The following is an 18803-nucleotide window of genomic DNA, read 5'->3' on the forward strand; positions in this document are numbered from 1 at the left end:
TAGAGGCCGTTTTTCTGTTCGGACAACATACAACATGATCTATCGTATCAAGAGTGGCAGAGAAGCCTGGTTAGAGGACGGCGAGCATACATCTAATCTTCAGGGACAGATGAAAAGTTGGTCGGCCTTATGGAAGTTGAAGCTGCCGTCGAAGTTGAAAGTGTTCACCTGGAGACTTGCCCAGCACTCACTACCAATAGGAGACCTATTGTAGCATAGAAACATGTCCACTACTGATGTCTGCAGGCTGTGTGGGGCGCAAGACAGTTGGCGTCATTCACTACTGGACTGTGCCCTATCCAGGAGCACCTGGGCTCTGTCGAAAGAGGAAATGGTGCAACATATAGCCATGAATCGGAATGACAATGCAAAGGAGTGGTTATTCTCCATGTTTGAATCCCTGCCCTGTGACGAGATCGTAACTATGATTGTTACTCTTTGGGCAATCTGGTCTGCACGGCGAAAGGTTATACATGCAGGAATTTTCCAGACACCTTTTGCCACCCATTGCTTTATATCGAGTTATCTATCGGAGCTTCAGTTCTTGGAAAAACCAGAGAAAGAGAAAATTGCACCGGCTCCTAGATCGGCGGAGTGGATCCCTCCTCCAGAAAACCACATGAAGGTTAATGTCGATGCGGCGGTAGCGAGACATGGTGGTTTTGGGACAGCAGCGGCGATATGTAGAGATGGCAACGGAAAATACCAAGGAGCTTCGGTGATCTTGTTTAAAAATATTGATGATCCAGAGACTTTGGAGACCTTGGCAATACGTGAAGCTTTGGCCCTTGCTGATGATCTATATCTCCACAGAGTTTCAGTTGCTTCGGATTGCAAGGTGGCTGTCGAAGCGATCAAGAAGGGTACGTATGCACAATACGGGGCCGTAGTACATGAAATCATAGATCGGTCTAGAGTTTTTTCTTCTTGTTTGATTAATCATGAATTTAGGACCTCGAATGTCGAGGCTCACAAACTTGCAAAGCATGCGTTATCCCTGGGTTTTGGCCGCCATGTCTGGTTAGGCCACCCAGGAAATTTAGATTTCGCCCTTGTAAACATTGTGACGGGTGAATAAAGCTTTGTGAGTTTGTCTAAAAAAACCCTCTCTATTGTGCGTATTACGCGCGGAACAGGAGTTCTCGGATACATCTGAGACTAACATGATAACCAACTACACCACCCAGACATATTATAGATGTAGGGAAACGAATGTCACATGTAAAAGGGTACCTATTAAGACTCCAGAGTTCAATGAGATTTGTAAGCTCAAGTGGACGCCTATATATTTTTATCATCGGAGATACTACAAGAACAATTCTTCAAACAAAGCTACTATTCCAGATAGAAGATACATGGCAAGATGATAATTATGGTGCAAACAGAAGAACTTGTGGTGAACACCATAATTATCTACTATTCCAGATAGAAGATGCATGGCACGCTAGTATCTTCTAAGTTTCTAGATGAGAATAATTAATTCGGTCGTTGTGGTCGGACTCTATCATGGATTTCTGACTTCATTCTCCATATGTCCCTCTTAGATCTTCTTTCTACGATCTTGGATTAGAGGTGCAAAATATAGCGATAGGATCACAAAGCGTGTTACATATCCAAACAATCTTGTCATGGACTAAAATAAGTTATCATGAATTATATAATAGAATACCAAATTTTTTATAACTCCAGTTGTGATTCGACATGAGTGTTGCTCAATTATATAAACCAACAACAATGATTTTAGTGTGAGCGGCTTAACCCCCCCCCCCCCAAGCAAAAAAACAAGCAGTAAAAGGAAGATTAATTATATATAAATCTTTTAGTGCAACATAGTGGTCATTAAGGTCACCTCAATTTTTGAATAGTACAAGTGCGATATGATAACAATGTTCTATCACATCGCAAGAAAGTTGTCGAATGATCATTAAGACATATAATGAAATCATTTTTGAATATGACCACATAGTGGATTATTAATAATGAGAAAATAATTTTCGTGGCATGTCTACAGTATTGTAGGCAACATGTGTTGGTATGATAAGTTTGGCGGTGACATTTCTTGTACCTCGAGGCATATTTTTGGTGGATCTATTTATGCACGTATTAATTTTAGTATTTATGTTGAGGATATAAGAACTATTTGATAGGAAATATAGAATTTTAAAAACAAAACCTTCGCCATGTTGGCAGAAACAAAAATTGTTGGGGAACGTAGTAATTTCAAAAATTTCCTACGCATACGCAAGATCATGGTGATGCATAGGAACGAGAGGGGAGAGTGTTGTCCACGTACCCTCGTAGACCGAAAGCGGAAGCGTTATGACAATGCGGTTGATGTAGTCGTACGTCTTCACGATCCGACCGATCCAAGTACCGAACACACGGCACCTCCGAGTTCAGCACACGATCAGCTTGATGATGTTCCTCGAACTCACGATCCAGCAGAGCTTCGAGGGAGAGTTCCGTCAGCACGACGGCGTGATGACAGTGATGATGATGCTACTGACGCAGGGCTTCGCCTAAGCACCGCTACGATATGACCGAGGTGGATTATGGTGGAGGGGGGCACCGCACATGGCTTGGAACAATCAACTTCTGTGTCTATGGGTGCCCCCCGCCCCCGTATATAAAGGAGCAAGGGGGAGACCGGCCGGCCTTGGTGCGCCCCAAGGAGAGGAGGAATCCTCCTCCTAGTAGGAGTAGGATTCATCCTTTCCTAGTCCTACTAGGAAGGGGGAAGGGGGAAGGAAAGAGAGGGAGAGGGAAAGAGGGGCCGCGCCCCCCTCCCCTAGTCCAATTCGGACTCCCCATGGGAGGGGGCGCGCCACCTCCTGGGCTGCTGCCCTCTCTCTCCCCTAAAGACCACTAAGGCCCAATACTTCCCCGGGGGTTCCGGTAACCCCTCCGGCACTCCGGTTTTCTCCGAAATCACTCGGAACACTTCCGGTGTCCGAATATAGCCGTCCAATATATCAATCTTTATGTATCGACCATTTCGAGACTCATCGTCATGTCCGTGATCATATCCGGGACTCCGAACTACCTTCGGTACATCAAAAGACATAAACTATTATTACCGATCGTCACCGAACGTTAAGTGTGCGGACCCTACGGGTTCGAGAACTATGTAGACATGACCGAGACTCGTCTCCGATGAATAACCAATAGCGGAACCTGGATGCTCATATTGGCTCCTACATATTCTACGAAGATCTTTATCGGTCAAACCGCATAACAACATACGTTGTTCCCTTTGTCATCGGTATGTTACTTGCCCGAGATTCGATCGTCGGTATCTCAATACCTAGTTCAATCTCATTACCGGCAAGTCTCTTTACTCGTTCCGTAATACATCATCCCGCAACTAACTCATTAGTTGCATTGCTTGCAAGGCTTATAGTAATGTGCATTACCGAGAAGGCCCAGAGATACCTCTCCGATAATCGGAGTGACAAATCCTAATCTCGATCTATGCCAACTCAACAAGTACCATCGGAGACACCTGTAGAGCACCTTTATAATCACCCAGTTACGTTGTGACGTTTGGTAGCACACAAAGTGTTCCTCCGGTATTCGGGAGTTGCATAATCTCATAGTCATAGGAACATGTATAAGTCATGTAGAAAGCAATAGCAATATACTAAACGATCGTATGCAAAGCTAACGGAATGGGTCAAGTCAATCACATCATTCTCCGATGTGATCCCATTAATCAAATGACAACTCATGTCCATGGCTAGGAAACTTAAACATCTTTGATTCAACGAGCTAGTCAAGTAGAGGCATACTAGTGACACTCTGTTTGTCTATGTATTCACACATGTACTAAGTTTCCGATTAATACAATTCTAGCATGAATAATAAACATTTATCATGATATAAGGAAATATAAATAACAACTTTATTATTGCCTCTAGGGCATATTTTCTTCAGTCCCCCACTTGCACTAGAGTCAATAATCTAGATTACACAGTAATGATTCTAACACCCATGGAGTCTTGGTGCTGATCATGTTTTGCTCGTGAGAGAGGCTTAGTCAACGGGTCTGCAACATTCAAATCCGTATGTATCTTGCAAATCTCTATGTCTCCCTCCTTGACTTGGTCGCGGATGGAATTGAAGCGTCTCTTGATATGCTTGATTCTCTTGTGAAATCTGGATTCCTTTCCCAAGGCAATTGCACCAGTATTGTCACAAAAGATTTTCATTGGACCCGATGCACTAGGTATGACACCTAGATTAGATAGGAACTCCTTCATTTGCTGCTTCCGAAGCAGCTATGTACTCCGCTTCACACGTAGATCCCGCCACGACGCTTTGCTTAGAACTGCATCAACTGACAGCTCCACCATTCAATATAAATACATATCCGGTTTGTGACTTAGAGTCATCCAGATCAGTGTCAAAGCTTGCATCGACGCAACCATTTACGACGAGCTCTTTGTCACCTCCATAAATGAGAAACATATCCTTAGTCCTTTTCAGGTATTTCAGGATGTCCTTGACCGCTGTCCAGTGATCCACTCCTGGATTACTTTGGTACCTCCCTGCTAAGCTAATAGCAAGGCACACATCAGGTCTGGTACACATCATTGCATACATGATAGAGCCTATGGCTGAAGTATAGGGAACATCTTTCATTTTCTCTCTATCTTCTGCAGTGGTCGGGCATTGAGTCTGACTCAACTTCACACCTTGTAACACAGGCAAGAACCCTTTCTTTGCTTGATCCATTTTGAACTTCTTCAAAACTTTATCAAGATATGTGCTTTGTGAAAGTCCAATTAAGCGTCTTGATCTATCTCTATAGATCTTGATGCCCAATATATAAGCAGCTTCACCGAGGTCTTTCATTGAAAAACTCTTATTCAAGTATCCTTTTATGCTATCCAGAAATTCTATATCATTTCCAATCAACAATATGTCATCCACATATAATATTAGAAGTGCTACAGAGCTCCCACTCACTTTCTTGTAAATACAGGCTTCTCCAAAAGTCTGTATAAAACCATATGCTTTGATCACACTATCAAAACGTTTATTCCAACTCCGAGATGCTTGCACCAGTCCATAGATGGATCGCTGGAGCTTGCACACTTTGTTAGCATCCTTTGGATCGATAAAACCTTCAGGTTGCATCATATACAACACTTCTTCTAGAAATCCATTCAGGAATGCAGTCTTTACATCCATTTGCCAAATTTCATAATCATAAAATGCGGCAATTGCTAACATGATTCGGACGGACTTAAGCATCGCTATGGGTGAGAAAGTCTCATCGTAGTCAACTCCTTGAACTTGTCGAAAACCTTTTGCACAAGTCGAGCTTTGTAAACAATAATATTACCGTCAGCGTCAGTCTTCTTCTTGAAGATCCATTTATTCTCGATGGCTTGCCGATCATTGGGCAAGTCAACCAAAGTCCCCACTTTGTTCTCATACATGGATCCCATCTCAGATTTCATGGCCTCAAGCCATTTTGCGGAATCTGGGCTCATCATCACCTCCTCATAGTTCGTAGGTTCGTCATGGTCAAGTAACATGACCTCCAGAACAGGATTACCGTACCACTCTGGTGCGGATCTTACTCTGGTTGACCTATGAGGTTCGGTAGTAACTTGATCTGAAGTTACATGATCATCATCATTAGCTTCCTCACTAATTGGTGTAGGAGTCACAGGAATAGTTTTCTGTGATGAACTACTTTACAATAAGGGAGCAGGTACAGTTACCTCATCAAGTTCTACTTTCCTGCACTCACTTCTTTTGAGAGAAACTCCTTCTCTAGAAAGGATCCATTCTTAGCAACGAATGTCTTGCCTTCGGATCTGTGATAGAAGGTGTACCCAACAGTCTCCTTTGGGTATCCTATGAAGACACATTTCTCCGATTTGGGTTCGAGCTTATCAGGTTGAAGTTTTTTCACATAAGCATCGCAGCCCCAAACTTTAAGAAACGACAACTTTGGTTTCTTGCCAAACCACAGTTCATAAGGCATTGTCTCAACGGATTTAGATGGGGCCCTATTTAACGTGAATGCAGCCGTCTCTAAAGCATAACCCCAAAACGATAGCGATAAATCAGTAAGAGACATCATAGATCGCACCATATCTAGTAAAGTACGATTACGACGTTCGGACACACCATTACACTATGGTGTTCCGGGTGGCGTGAGTTGCGAAACTATTCCGCATTGTTTCAAATGAAGACCAAACTCGTAACTCAAATATTCTCCTCCACAATCAGATCGTAGAAACTTTATTTTCTTGTTACGATGATTTTCCACTTCACTCTGAAATTCTTTGAACTTTTCAAATGTTTCAGACTTATGTTTCATTAAGTAGATATACCCATATCTGCTTAAATCATCTGTGAAGGTGAGAAAATAACGATACCCGCCGCGAGCCTCAACATTCATTGGACCACATACATCAGTATGTATGATTTCCAACAAATCTGTTGCTCGCTCCATTGTTTCAGAGAATGGCGTTTTAGTCATCTTGCCCATGAGGCATGGTTCGCAAGTACCAAGTGATTCATAATCAAGTGATTTTAAAAGTCCATCGGAATGGAGTTTCTTCATGCGCTTTACACCAAAATGACCCAAACGGCAGTGCCACAAATAAGTTGCACTATCATTATCAACTTTGCATCTTTTGGCTTCAATATTATGAATATGTGTATCACTACTATCGAGATTCAAAAGGAATAGACCACTCTTCAAGGGTGCATGACCATAAAAGATATTACTCATATAAATAGAACAACCATTATTCTCAGATTTAAATAAATAACCGTCTCGCGTCAAACAAGATCCAGATATAATGTTCATGCTCAACGCTGGCACCAAATAACAATTATTCAGGTCTAAAACTAATCCCGAAGGTACATGTAGAGGTAGCGTGCCGACCGCGATCACATCGACTTTGGAACCATTTCCCACGCGCATCGTCACCTCGTCCTTGGCCAATCTTCGCTTAATCCGTAGTCCCTGTTTCGAGTTGCAAATATTAGCAACAGAACCAGTATCAAATACACATGCACTACTGCGAGCATTAGTAAGGTACACATCAATAACATATATATCACATATACCTTTGTTCACCTTGCCATCCTTCTTATCCGCCAAATACTTGGGGCAGTTCCGCTTCCAGTGACCAGTCTGAAAGAACATGCGGTGCCCCCATGTTTGGTTTTGGTAATTGATGACAATCTCTATGGACTAATGGTTGCCTTGAGTTATCTTTGAAGGATTTGCCCATAGGTTTTTCTTGAAGTCCATCTGTTGGTTTCAAGGAGTTTATGTGGTGACCAAGGTGTTATTAAGGAATTATCCAAAGATTGGTCATGTGAGAGTAGAACTTATTGCAAGCATGTCTTGAAGAAGAAGATTGTGTGATCATTCATGTTTACCTTCAAGACATCATCCAAATGAAGAGAGTTGGAAAGAGTCAAGGTTGATCAAGACTAAGTCAAGAGTGAATCAAGTTGATCAACACACAAAGCGCACAAGATGTACCGAGAGGGATCAAGCGATCCCATGGTGTGGTAAGCATTGTCGATTACGCTTTGTGTACTAACCCATGATCTTCGTGAGAGTTCTTTATGGGGTTAGGTTGCGGTGTGCAAGTTCAAGTAAAGCATCATGAAGAGATCAAATGCTTGAAGCTTGCCGTCCATTGTGGCGACAATGGACTTGTGAAGATGTTGTAGTGCGCAAGTTCAAGTGAAGCATCATGACGAGATCAAATGCTTGAAGCTTGCCGTCCATTGTGGTGACAATGGACTAGTGAAGATGTGCGGAAGAGTGGCTCACCCATAGTGGAGCAATCAACTAGTCTTCATCGAGCCAACACAACCAAGAAAGGTGGTCCAACTTGAGGGAGTCAAGATCGTCATCATCTAGCTCAAGTGGACCATGTGCAAGGCAAAGGTTTGCTCTTGATAGGTTTTCTATTTTACCGGTCTCATGATGGTAGTTGGGAGACCGGGTTATAGGATCGATTGCCGTACTATCAAGGGGGGCTCTCGATGAGTAGCTTGATCGTATCGTCCATAGAGAGCTCAAACCATTGCATCCTTGCATCATCTTTGTTGGTTCTTGTTTGGTTCTTCTCTTTGTGAGTTTTGGAGCTTATGGTCATCTTGATGACAAGCTCGAGTTCATCGAAAACGGAGTTCACTCGCATCTTCTATGATGTTTTCGATGTTGGAGGTTATGCCGGTTCTTCTCGGTTGGAGGTTATGCCGGTTCTTCTCGGTTATGCCGGTTCTTCTCGGTTGGAGGTTCTACTCGTCTTTCTCAATCCAACAAGCTTGAGTTTGCTCAATTCGGAGTTCATATGCAGAAGTTATGGCAGTTTTGGTTTCTAGCGGTAGTACCGCGGCCAGAGCGGCAGTACCGCTTATCGCCCCAAGCGGTAGTACCGCTGTCCAAAGCGGTAGTACCGCCTATGGCCATAAGCGGTAGTACGGCTACGGTTCCGCGCTGGTACCGCCTCGATTTTGGGTCTTGCATTTTTCGTGTCGAGTTTTGCAGTAGTTGCACGGCAGTAAGGCACGGCAGTTCCACCTATAAGCGGTAGTACCGCCCTGATGGGCGGTAGTACCGCCTATAAGCGGTAGTACCGCTCCGGTCAGGCGGTAGTACCGCTACTGCATTTTTGGTCCCGTGTTCTGCTCCTCCAGCGGTAGTACCGCTGGGGTGCGCGGTAGTACCGCTTATAAGCGGTACTACCGCCCCAAGGTTCATGTTTGGTTGCTCTTTTTCCCTGCTTCTTCCGCCAGAGCGGTAGTACCGCTCGTGGAGCGGTAGTACCGCTCGTGTGCGGGCTGAGCACATAACGGTTGGATTTTTCCCCTTCTATAAAAGGGGGTCTTCTTCCCAAATGAACCTAATCCCTTGAGCTCGTGTTCTTCCCCCATTGTTGACCTTCTTCGAGCTTGCTAACTCCCAATCCCTCCATGGATTCTTGCTAGTTTTTGAGGGAAAAGAGAGAGGAGATCTAGATCCACATTTCCACCAATCACTTTCTCCTCTATGTGAGGGGAACCCCTTGGATCTAGATCTTGGAGTTCTTGGTGTTCTCCTTCTTGTTCTTCCTCTCATTTTCTTCCCTAACATTAGTTGCTTCGGTGGGATTTGAGAGAGAAGGACTTGGGCACTCCGTGTGCCCTTGCCATTGCATTTGGTGCATCGGTTTGAGTTCTCCACGGTGATACGTGGAAGTTACAAGTTGAGAAGCTTATTACTCTTGGGTGCTTGGTGCCCTTGAGCTTGTTCCTCTTGGGTGCTTGGGCGCCCTAGACGGTTGGTGGTGTTCGGAGCTCAATCATTGTGGTGTAAAGCTCCGGGCAAGCGTCGGGGTCTCCAATTAGGTTGTGGAGATCGCCTCGAGCAATTTGACGGGTACCGGTGACCGCCCCCAAGGGTTGCCAAAGTGTACGGGTTCGGTGACCGCCCCCAAGGGTTGCCATTTGTACGGGTTCGGTGACCGCCCTCAAGGGTCCCTTAGTGGAATCACGGCATCTTGCATTGTGCGAGGGCGTGAAGAGATTACGGTGGCCCTAGTGGCTTCTTGGGGAGCATTGTGCCTCCACACCGCTCCAAACGGAGATTAGCATCCGCAAGGGTGTGAACTTCGGGATACATCGTCGTCTCCGCGTGCCTCGGTTATCTCTTACCCGATCCCTTACTTATGCACTTTACTTTGTGATAGCCATATTGTTTCTTGTCATACATCTTGCTATCACTTAGTTGTTCATCTTGCTTAGCATAAGTTGTTGGTGCACATAGGTGAGCCTAGTTGTTGTAGGTTTTGTGCTTGTCAAATTAATCGCTAGGTTTATTCCGCATTTGTTCAAGCCTAAACCGTAATTATTTTAAAACGCCTATTCACCCCCCCTCTAGGCGACATCCACGATCTTTCAATTGGTATCAGAGCCTCGTCTCTCTTTGTTAGGCTTAACCGCCTAGAGAGTAAAGATGTCGACTAGGGGATTAGGATTCTCTGACACTCTTAGTTTCGATGGCACAAATTTTGATGTTTGGGTAATTCGCATGCTTAATCTCTTTAGGGTCATGGACCCAAATTTAGAGCGAATTGTAGATATGGGCTTTTCTCCTCCAAAGGATCCCCAAAGATTATCTTTAGAGGATGAGAAAAACTCTTATCTCAATGCTCAAGCTTCTAATGTGCTTTTCGATGCTTTGAGCAATGTAGTTATATTTCAACTCATGCCGTTCCGGGATGCTCATGAGTTATGGACAAAGCTTCAAGATAAATATGGTGTGTCCAAGATTTGTGGGGATGATTGTTCTCCCTCCACCTCCGGCCGTGTTGCCTTCTCAACTTCTTCTACTTCACCTACATGTGGTTTGCCACAAGGTAATGATATGGTGAGTAGTGGTGTTCATTGCAATGATTATAGTGAGCTCATTATTGATGATCCTTCATCACTTTATTATTGCAATGCTTCACCTTTGGACTTTAACACTTCGAGCACTCTAAATGTTTCACATGCTTGTGTTAAAAGTTCTTGCATATCTTGTAGAAATTGCTTGCTCAAATCTCATGATGATATGCTTGCTATGTCTTGTTGCCATGATACAAATGTATCTATTTCCTCGAGTTGTTGTGCTAACAATGTAGAGGAAACCCAACACTCCATGGAACAAGATGTGGTCTTGAACGGTGCTTCAAGGGATCCTACATCATCATCGATTGATTTTTGCCTTATGGCCAAGGCTTCAAAGGTATCTCCCACTTTGAATCCCAATATGTCTTGTGATAATATTGATGATGGCAAGAGTGATGATGATGTCAATTATGATGAAGAGAATGATGATGTTGCCTCCTTAAAAGTTAAGGGGGAAATAATTTTTAAAGCTCTTCTTAAGAATAAAATTGCTCGTTCCAACTTCATGGAAATCATGTCTATTGCTATTGAGGGCAAGAAATATATTGACGAGTTGGAATCTCGTCTTGAGGAGCATGAGGTCACCATTGATAAAATGGAGGGTCATGAGCGTGATTACGCTAATGAGATTGCGGACCTCTCTCAAGCTCTTGAACTTGAACAAACCACCAAGGAATCTCTTGAGGAGACTTTTGCTCTAGAATTATCTAGAGTGAGGGAATCTCGTGATAGAGCTCTTGAGGTGGCCAATGATTTTGAAACTAAAAATGAGGAGCTTGAAGTTGCGCATGCTAAACTCCTTGAGAACTTTGAGCACCTCAAAAATGGCTCAAGGGTCATTGAGAGTGAGCTCATCAAACTCACCGAGTCTCATGCTCAACTTAAAGCTTCATATTCAAAAGAGCTTGTAAAGTTGCCTTCTCCTCTTGCTATTATTGATGATGCTTGTGCTACTAACTCTATTACTTGTGAAGCATCCATTTTGAAGGAGAATGTTGAGCTTCGGGCTCAACTTGAGTTTCTATCTAGCAATTATGAGAAATTGGAAGAAAGCCATGAAAAGCTCTCAAGCTCTCATGATAATCTTCTAGTATCCCATAATGTGCTAAAGATAGCTCATGAGGCCATGATTTCTAAGGTAACATCTAGTGAGCCTCATGTGGATACTAGCACTACTTCTAGTCAAAATGCTATATTGCCATGTGCTAGTCCTTGTAATTCATCTACTCACAATGTTGGTACCTCTTGTGATGAATTGCTTTCCTTGCCTTGTTGCTCTAACGATGAAGCTTATACTTCCTCTAGTGCTTGTGTTGAGACTAACCATGTAGAGGAAATCAAAGAGCTCAAGGCCCAAGTCACTTCTTTGAAGAAAGACTTGGAAAAGTGTCATGAAGGGAAACTTACACTCAACAACATCTTGAGAGTGCAAAAATCCCCCAATGACAAAGGTGGACTTGGATTCAACTCCAACAAGAAGAAGAAGTCCAAGATGAACAAGAAGAAGGGCCAAGAACACGTCAAGAATTTGGCCAAGATTATTTGCTTCAAGTGCAAAATTGAAGGGCACCATGTTAGATCTTGCCCATTGGAGAAGAAGGCCATTAGTGACAAGCAACAAGGGAAGTGGCCACAAGTTCGATCTCATGCTCAACCACAAGTTGAAGAAAGTCCTCTTCCCAAGAATCCTCAAGCTAATGCTTCTCAAGTTGAGAAATCAAGTGAGAAGAAAGTGAAGAGTAGACGTTGTTACTTATGTCGTGAGAAAGGTCACCTCGCTTCTTCATGCACTAGTGGTAACTTATCCAACCCAATTATTATTGATGATGTCTATTCTCTTGGGAAGGATAAGGTTGGCAATGTGTTTGCCAAATTTGTTGGTACTCAAAGTGGTGTCAAGAAAAGAACCATTTGGGTAGCCAAGCCTATTGTGACTAACCTCTTAGGACCCAACTTGGTTGGGGACCAACTAGCTCATACTTGATCAATAGGTGTTGTTGGAGGGCATTGGAGACTTGGCTACATTATGAAGAATTAAGGGGACTTCATCATTCTTATTGTCTCAAGCCAAGTCAATTGAATCATCAAGTTTATATCTTATATCCAATGTGCCTCCTTGCGGTAACTTGTACTTAAATTGCTTACATTGAAAGTTACTTGCCCCCGTTGCATGTTTTGGTTTTGTTCCTTGCATGTGGTTGTATATGATTGTGTCTCCAAATTGCTTATCTTGAGTAATCAAGTATAGGTATGTTGGTTTGCACTTCATGTACATGTGTGTCGCTCGTTGAGCCTGTGTGCATCTTGTTTGTATCTTAGTTGGGCCGGCCTAGATCAGAGCAGTAGAGTGTGCGCTCGTTTGCGAATGTCGAGGAAACTAGCGCCTAAAGCACTGAGTAGGATATGTCGGGAAAAAATAAAAAGGAGAATGGGCCTGCCTATATAAGAGAGCAGTAGTGTGCGCGTGTTTGCAAATGTCGAAGAAACTCGCGGCTGAAACACTGAATAGGGAAAGTGCTCCTAATCAGCGCATTCGGCGCCCATTACGTGCGCTTGCGCTCACAGAAACCCGTAATGGGCCGTGGCGCAAAAAACTTCGCAGTCACCGCGAGAAATAAAAAGGTTTTACATATATCGGGTGGACTGGCAGTCGAACTCCAGTCGCCAGCTTCGATATCAATCACGTTAATCAGCCGACCAAACTCAGTTCGTTGATTGCTTGAAGAAGCAACACTATTTGACACTCCTTTCTGTACAAATCTTAAAACATATACCAGTATTATATATCCTCTATAAATTATTTGAATAAAAGAAAAGGTTGTACCAATTGAAAAATCGCAAAAATGGAAATAATTCGTGAATTTGAAATATTCCATCGAATATTAAAAAAACTCAGCGTATTAGAAAGAATTTCATCGAATTTTAAAAAATAGTTCATCGGATTTGAAAATAATTTCATTGAATTTGAAAAAAAGTTCACCAAAATTGGAAAAGTTCATCAAATTTGAAAAAAGTTCATCGATTTTTCTTAAAAAAGTTCATCAAATTTGAATTTTTTTCCTGAAATTTGAAAAAAGTTCATCGTATTTGAAAAAAAGTTAATCAATTTTGATAAAAATTCATCCAATTTGAAAAAAGTTCATCGATTTTAAGAAAAAACTTCATCGAATTAACAAAAAAAACACAAAATTTTAAAAAGTTCATCGAATTTGAGAAAATAGTTCATCGAATTTGAGAAAATAGTACATCGAAATAAAAAAAAGTTCACGAATTTAGAAATAGTTCATGTATTTTATCAAAATTAAACGAAAATGAAAACAAAATTGCGCATTTATCAGTTATCAAAAACTTTAAGAATAAATAAAGGAAAAAGAAAAAACGAACAAAACCGTTCGAAAGAACTGTAAGTAAATAGACACAAAAGAAGGTAATAATTCATATCCGAAGCAGTTAGCTGGGTGGTCGCTGGTTCGATTCTCACCCCGCGCACTGTTTTTTGGGATTTACGGAATGAGAAACAACATTAAATGGGCCGGCCCAGCTCGCGTTAGGTGGTGTGCGCTGCAGGCGCCCGTTAAGGAAAATGCAAGTTAACCGGCGCCTGCTGCGCCAAATAGGTTTTGCCCTGAATAGGATATGTCGCTGAGGTACTCTCGGATAAAGCATTACATAGCCGCGCCCGGAAAGATAAAAGCAGCTATGCATCGCTTGATGCCAGGCCGAAGGACGTCTCGCAGGGCGCTTTCCCTGTTCTTGTTATTGGGCCGGCCGAAGTAGCTCCGTGCAGGTTAGTTCATTTTTTTTGTTCATAAGTTCAAAAGAAATACTTAAATATGTATAATCTAAAAATGTTATTCTTAAACATAAAAATCCTCAAATTTAAAATAATAACATAGAATTAATTTGTTAGTGTCGTTTAAAATATGCTGATAGCATTAAGTAGTTTCATAGCATTTAAAAAATGTTTACATGTTTTAAAAATGTAAGTGAAATTTGTCAAAAATGTTTATACAAGGAAATCCAAACTATTCAAAAAAAATGAAAATATTATTGTAATTCATAGAAGTGTATGGCACATTTTGAAAAAATGGTATATCCAATGTAAAAAAAATGTTCGCACCGCTTATAAAATATTTCCTATTATTCCGAGAAAAATGTTGCATTGTGTATCTGAAAAATATTTAACACACATTAAAAAAGTATTCAAAAGCATGTATTTGGAAAAATGGTAAACATGTATTAGAAAAATGTTAAAATTGTAGAATTGTTTTTTAAATTGTATATGAAAAACTTGCATTGTGTATGAGAAAAACTAGACATCCAAACACGTATTGAATTCTTTTAATCATGTATTCAAGGAATGTTAAATGTGTAAAATGTCCTGATGTATACAAAATATATACGATGTGTATGAAAATGTGGACATGTGTTGAAGAAAAAATAAAAAAAGGTAAAAAGAAAGAAAGGAGAAAACTAAAAAAAGAAACAAAGGAAAAAATGATACCAGAGGAAAAAGAGAAAATGAGAAACAGAAGAAAACTACAGAGTAGCCAAAGAAAACCGGTGCAAATAGTGAAAACAAGTTAGAAAGAACACATAGAAAACAAGAAATAAAAACTCAAACTGAATGCGCTATATTACTGGGACGGCCCATTCTGTTGCGTGTAAAGGCCGACTCATTCTCCCTTTTTTTTAAATAAAAAACAGCGCAGGGTAGTAGTCTGATTCGAACCAACGATCTTTGGTTCAGTTGCGCTGCAACAACCAACCTGGCATCCACACCTGATCTGCTTACTCATAGGTTTTCCCCTTTTTCTTGGAATGTTTTTCTTCGAAATTTTCTTTTTCTGTTGCTAAATTCGATATTTTTTCAAAAACTCTAACTATTTTAAAAAGAATTGATGAACATTTTTTCAAATCCCATGAACTTTTTACCAAAATTGATGAACTTTTTTCAAAATCGACACATTGTTTTCAACATCGATGAACTTTTTCCAACTTTGAGATTTTTTAATTTGATGATTTTTTTCAAAGTCGATGAACTTTTTTCCAAAATCGATGATCTTTTTTCAAATTTGATGAACTTTTGTCAAAATTGTTGATTTTTTAGCTTTCTTAACTTTTCAAATTTGATGAAAATTTTCAATTTCATGATTTTTTTGAAATTCCTGGATTTTTCCAGGAAATGTATGGACTTATGTGAAAATTCAATGGTCAACGGTCGCCCAGTTAACAAAACCATTCAACTTTTTTTTAGGTATACAGAACAATTCAACTAAGCGAGGGAGACCCGAGCGGCTCGAACGAGCGAGCGAGTACTGCAGAGCGCGAAAGGGCCAGCACAATTGACACGCATGTGGGCGCCAGCTTCCCTGGCGCCTGAAGTGCCAATTAGGAGCACCCGTTACGTCTCGGTACTGGTCAGAAAAAGCCCTGGTGCAAAACGAAGGGCCTGGTATGGGAAGCTGCATTGCGTGGGTTGTGGGCTGAAACGGCGCAACAGAGCTGTACTCGGCTGAAATCCAATGACACTCCCTCTTGCGTGTTTTAAGATTTCCTCGTTGATTCTCGCCTGATAGAGGAGGGAATCCTATTTCCTGCATAAGTCGATCGATAGTGAGGTAGCGTGTACCTCCACTAGATCATTGATAGCGTGCGTTCCAGCGCACGTCTATTTTGGCTCTGCATTGTTAGGGATTAAAAGTAGTAACTTGTATACATTTGTTTGCAATGCTTTTAAATATTGTGTTCCCATAATGGTATGTAACTAAAGAGAGAAATCAAGAATATAATGGTATGTAACTCAAGAGAGAGAGATCCAGCCCGGTTGATCCTGCAAAAAAAGTAGTGTTTTGAGTTTTTTCCTTAGAGATATGAAATTAGGATGATTGATATGGATCGTGACATCTTTTTGGGTCCTAAAATGACTCCCGCAAAGGCTCACATCAGGATAACGAAAATTAGAAATATTGAGGAAAGACATAAGACATGAGGAATACTAAAAATAGAAAAATAGGCAGTACAAATATTTAAGAACTTTTGGGGAATACTTATCATCTGAATAATCTCAATGCATTTTGGCCAGTAAAACAATTACACATCAGTCTAATGGACATATATTCTTGCATTGCACCCGGATAGATGACTGAATGTGTACTTGCTCAGATGTGAGGTTACATAATTTCATCTGATTTACAATAACGCAAGTTTTCTTAAGCTCGATATCAAATGCCAGTGGGTTGTTGTGAAACAATGACTCAAGTTCTATTACATCTTAACCAACTTACAATTGCTTACACTGAAGTACAAACAAAATAGTTATTAGAAAGGCAATCAATTGAGAAAATAACAACATAAGTAGTGTCGCAAGGATAAATGCAAAATAGTTAATAATTGCCCCGTAAATAACATGGTGTATATTGATGAAGGAGAAAATAATAACAACATTACCTACATAAGATTTTTTATATTATCTATGTTTGCTTTATCAGTTTATTGATTGACAGCTTCAGAAGCAAAACTTTGCTAAGTGGGGAGGGGGGTTACATGTTTAATTATTTGCATATGAAAATTCTCTATATAGGAAGACACACTTACAATTGGAAGCCATGTTTTTTCATACACAATGTTTGATCTGTTTATAAAAGGTGTGAGCCTATAGTCATGTACATCAAACATGATAATAGATGGAGTTATATATTTTATATGTGTTAATTCAGATAATTACTTGATTAAATTAGCATTTGAACATCCGTTTGAATTCTGTAATAAAGATAATCTCCTGATAATCATATTCTATAGTATATAAAGAGAGTTTAGAAGAGATGTGAAATTTGCGGACTCAGTGGTTAGTTCGACCAGTGAGTAAATATAATAGCTTTCCTTCAATTAGAGAAGAGAAATCAGTGTCCAAAGAAAAGGAAGGACCTGATGTTTTTTATGTACATAAATTTTAGGTTCTGTACAATAACACATGACGTCAATTGAAGTGTCTAGAGCACGAGTGATGCATCATCTTCTATGTGCTTCTTGTTCTGTATTTCCACCGGTCAAAGCAACACAAAGAAGAGGCCAATTGCAATAGAATGCAGAGGAGGCTTCTCCGGCTTTCTCCAGTGTAACACGAAACAATTCGATGAGCAGCCGAATGGTCGAGCTTGCAGAACTGAACTTGCCTCTACAAGATCGAGAGGACAACTAAGAAGGCATCGATTGTAGTTTTTTCTTTTTTTTCCTGCGTAACAAAGAGAAGAGGAAGGCGAGGGTTTATGCAGAAATCATTCATTAGTTTTATAACATACAGTAATTCCATCCGTGGAAATGAAGTACAATCATCCAAATTATGACTCCATGGGATTAAGATACGTACCTAGAGGATGACCAAACCTGAGACCTGATGGAGCACCGCAGCCACCCTGCATCATGGTCGTTAGTTGTGGTGGTCCAGTAGGCGGATGTCCAGATCGAAGTCATTGCCGCTGGGTACGTGGTTCCATGCATCACCAAGTTGAGGCGGTGGCACTGTAAGAGGGGCGTGCCCAAGACGCAGGGTTCAAAGATGTCACTGATATGGAGAAAGCGGCCGCATCAGGAGTCTACCAAGTCCCCAACGCCCTGGTGAGGATGGAATAGTGCTGCAGCTTCCCATTCTTATCCATGACACCCGTGATCACACCGATCGGCTAACCCTTGTGGTACATCACCTCCCTGGCAAGCAGATCACACCCCATGAATTCAGTCACCGAGATTCAGCTAAGTCATGAGCGAACATATCCGCCATGACGTGGACCTCCGGTGTGAAAACCATGTTGTTAGGGCACTCGATCTAATTTACTCGTCTCATAGGTAACTGATACAAATCCAGGGAGAATTGGAGGTTGGGGAGGAGGAACAGCAAGGGGATCGGGAGCGGAGAAGAATTGGGGAAGGGGAAAGTGCCAATAGCCTATTACATTCGATACCCTTTCTCACTTGGTGGTCGCTCCCTTTTGTAGCGGTGCCAGCTCCCAGGTCGCTGGGTCGTACCTGGCACTGGGCTTCCTCTCCCGCCTGGGCCTAAGCGGGCCGGCCTCTCCGGTGGTGCCTTCTGGTGGGGATGAGGTAGAGGGGGCCGTGACATCCCTTCCCCCTTCAGCGCCGGCTTGACCCCAAGCCGCGGCTCCCGGGAACCGGCTGCAGAGCTCGAAGTAGTCCTCCCAGGTAGCCAAAGACGCCGGCTGGCCAGACCACTTGATCAGCACCTCCGGTAGTCGAGTTGTGCCTCTCTGAACCACCCGGCGCTGAAGCACTGCCTCTGGAACAGATGGCGCCGTATGAGGAGCCGGTGGCACTAGCAGGTCCGGCTGGGCTGCGGTGGCTGGCGGTAGAGCCCCACGCAGCAGCGA

Source organism: Triticum aestivum, chromosome 7D (assembly GCF_018294505.1).
Source record: "Triticum aestivum cultivar Chinese Spring chromosome 7D, IWGSC CS RefSeq v2.1, whole genome shotgun sequence".
NCBI lineage: Eukaryota > Viridiplantae > Streptophyta > Magnoliopsida > Poales > Poaceae > Triticum > Triticum aestivum.